The sequence below is a fragment of the Diceros bicornis genome, chromosome 34 (assembly GCF_020826845.1).
Source record: "Diceros bicornis minor isolate mBicDic1 chromosome 34, mDicBic1.mat.cur, whole genome shotgun sequence".
Taxonomy (NCBI): Eukaryota; Metazoa; Chordata; class Mammalia; order Perissodactyla; family Rhinocerotidae; genus Diceros; species Diceros bicornis.
In genome coordinates, this window is record NC_080773.1 from 24,607,236 (window position 1) to 24,610,949 (window position 3,714).

Below are 3,714 nucleotides of genomic sequence, written 5' to 3' on the forward strand. Positions count from 1 at the left end.
GGCAGTCCTCCACTGGGCTAGCTTCACAGAGCTTGCACCAGAAAGCTGGCTAAAGTTCCCAGATGGGGCATTGAGCCCCCAAATCTACATGCAATCTCCTGTCAAGGCATTTGCCAACTCCTAAGCTGCTGGTTGTCCTTGCACGACCCCCAAGGGACTCAGAAAGCAGTAACGAGGCTAAGGAGCTGAGCAGAGATATCGGCAGCCATGCGCTTCTGGAGGCGACAGGTTTGGGTCCAAGGCCTGCCAAGGTGGAGTGGCCATGCTTGAGGTCTCCAGAGAGACACATCATTTGAAGTAAGGCCACAAGTGAAATAGACCAGGCCTAAGAAAACCTGAAATCAGACCTCATGATTTAGGTGATCTGCCTGCCAGAAGAAAACTTAACCTAACTCTTTGGAGGAAGATACCATTCAGATCCGCTATGATTTTTAGCACACAACGCTCACTGACTACTCAGAAATTATCAGGTATTATCAGGTATGCTAGAAAGAGGACTTGAATTACAAAAAATAGACAATACAAACAGACCCAGACATGATTCCGATGTTGGAGTTATCAAGACTGAAATAACTACGTGTTCACAAAATAAGGAAAAGATGGAGAATTGTAACAGAGATCTGGAATCTTTTTTTAAAAAAAGCCAAATGGGGGTCCTGCCTGGTGGCATAGTGGTTAAGTTCACACGCACCACTTTGGCATCCCTGGGGTTTGCAGGTGCAGATCCTGGGGCGTGGACCTACACACCACTCATCAAGCCATGCTGTGTTGGCGTCCCACATGCAAAATAGAGGAAGATGGGCACAGACGTTAGCTCAGGGCCAACCTTCCTTGGCAAAAAAAGAGGAAGACTGGCAACAAATGTTAGCTCAGGGCCAATCTTCCTCACCACAAAAAAGCCAAATGGAAATTTTAGAACTGGGATACAATAACTCAAATTAAGAATTTAGTGCATTTGGTGGTTGACTAGATACTACATAACCTGAAACATTCCTGTTATAAACACTAGAAGTGCTAGGGAAAATAATTAGACAAACTTTCTTGAAAGTAAGAGAAATCTTACAATCTTTTTAGGAGGTTAACTGAGGATATACTTCACCAAAATGAGGGATTTTTTTTTTTTTTTGAGGAAGATCAGCCCTGAGCTAACATCCATGCTAATCCTCCTGTTTTTGCTGAGGAAGACTGGCTCTGAGCTAACATCTATTGCCAATCCTCCTTTTTTTCCCCAAACCCCCAGTAGATAGTTGTGTGTCATAGTTGCCCATCCTTCTAGTTGCTGTATGTGGGATGCCGCCTCAGCATGGCCGGAGAAGCGGTGTGTCGGTGGGCACCCGGGATCTGAACCCAGGCGGCCAGCAGCAGAGCGTGCACACTTAACCGCTAAGCCACGGGGCCGGCCCCAAAATGAGGGATTTAAAAGAGGAAACCACAAAGTCTGGCCTGGTGTCATAGTGGTTAAGTTCGTGCACTCCACTTTGGTGGCCCCAGAGTTAGCCAGTTCGAATCCTGGGTGTGGACCTACACACTGCTCATCGAGTCATGCTGTGGCAGTGTCCCACATACAAAATAGAGCAAGAAGGGCACAGATGTTAGCTCAGGGCGAATCTTCCTCACCAAAAAAGAAAAAAAAAAAAAAACAAGATCCAGTTTAGCAGAGCAGTGGAGGGTAGTCCTAAAATGGCAGGTTCTAGAGAGTCCAGATTGGGGTCAGAGGACTGAAGTTTCCAAAGAGTTTCAGGATAAAAAATTCAGTAAATTATCTGTTGTGATGGAGAGTTTGAAAGAAATTGAGAATGTAATGAAGCAAAAATAGAACTCACAGAAAAAACCAGAAGCTGTTCAAGAAAGGAAATGTCATCACAGAACACTCCCTGGGCTCTGCAGTAAACAGTGAGTACTTAGACATAACGTGAGCACTTTATAGACTGACCTAAAAGCTAGTACCATAAAACTACCACGGGGGAGAGGGAAAAGGTGGTAAGAGCAGAAAATCAATATGTAATATATTACTAACGTTGAAAATTGAGAAATAGCATGTTCCTTAAAGAAGCAACTAGCAGATTAAACATCTCTAAGTCATTGCCTCTTGCAGTGGGCAGAGTTAGGACAGGGACAGGGGCTGGTGCTTTTCAATATTAGCCCTTCTGTATCATTTGATTTTGTTCTTAACTCTGTAAATACGTTATTTTTTGTTAAAATTAGAAGAGAAAAGTACTATGAAGGAGAGGGATAGACAGACCTGCTTTCAGTCCTCGCACTTTCCTGGGCTCCATATCCCCATCCGGCTAATGGGGCAGCAGCCAGACTTCTCCACGCTCCTGTCTACATTTCTTACATTTCTTTAGAGGCCTCTCTTGAGAATCTGATACCACTGCCCACTTCCTTTTTCAAAACACTCCCTTCTCATGGTTTCTCCTACCTGCTTATCTTTCTACCTTTCTGGCCATGCTTTCGCTTCCTCCTGACTTTTAGATTTTATTTATTTTATTTCCCCCCAAAGCCCCAGTACGTAGTTGTATGTCATAGTTGCACATCCTTCTAGTTGCTGTATGTGGGACGCGGCCTCAGCATGGCCAGAGAAGTGGTGCCTCAGTGCACGCCCAGGATCCGAACCCGGGCTGCCACCAGCGAAGTGCATGCACTTAACCGCTAAGCCGTGGGGCCGGCCCCCTCCTGACTTTTAAAGGTTAGGAGTGTGGAGGACTCAGTCCTAGATCCTCTTCATTCTATATTCTGCCCCCAGCATTCTTGTCCACTCTTATGGTTTTATTTACCACCTTTGCCCAGATTCCCCAAACTGCTTGGACACTGCACAGGCTCCTCAAATTCAAAACAGCCAATATCCCTCCTCCAGCATAGACCATCTTAGCAAAAGGCCCCGCAAGCAACTTAATACCCACTTCTCCACTTCCCAGTCCTCATAACCAAGACATGTCCAGACACCCCCAAATCTGTCCACTTCTCCTCCATGCCTCTGCCCTGGTCCAAGCCTTCACCGGGTTGCTGGATAGCCTCCTCACTGGTCCCCGCTTCCACTCTTGCTCCCAATCCCCCGTGGCCACAGTGATTTTAAGCACACATTTGAATAGGACATTTTACTCTTAGGAGTTACCATGAAGTCCAAAATCCTCAACACGCGCATGCCAACACACAAGGCCATGCATAAACTGTATCCTGCCAACCGTTTAATCATAAACCACCCCAATCGTCACTCTGCTGACCAGCCATGTGGGCTCTTTCTGCCTGGAAAGTGACTCACGCCCCACCTCAAGGACTCTGTCAGTGTCCCTCCTAGATCGTCACCTCCCCTCTCCCAATTCTGATCACAGTCGTAGTTGGTTGTCCACCTCCCTCCTCCCATAGACTAGGTTCCAGGAGGGCAGTGGGCTTATCTGCTCTGCTCACCATCGCGTCCATCACCTTGGGCCCAGATGTTTAACATACGTTTGTCCAATGAATGTGGAAAAAAGGATAGAAAGGGGATAGACAGGTGAGGCGTGCAGGGCAGACAGACAGAGGCTGCAACAGGAGGGGTGGCAAACCGGGCCGACTGACGCGGGCTGAGGCAGGGCGGCTAGACCGGCCGCAGCAGGTGGAGCGGCGCGCACGCCGGGCCGCGCCTCCGCAGCGGGCGCCCGTCGCCCGGGGCGTGGCCTCGCGCGGGCCCGCCCTCCTCGCCGGCGACCCGGCGGGCGCCGGGCGGGCGGCTGG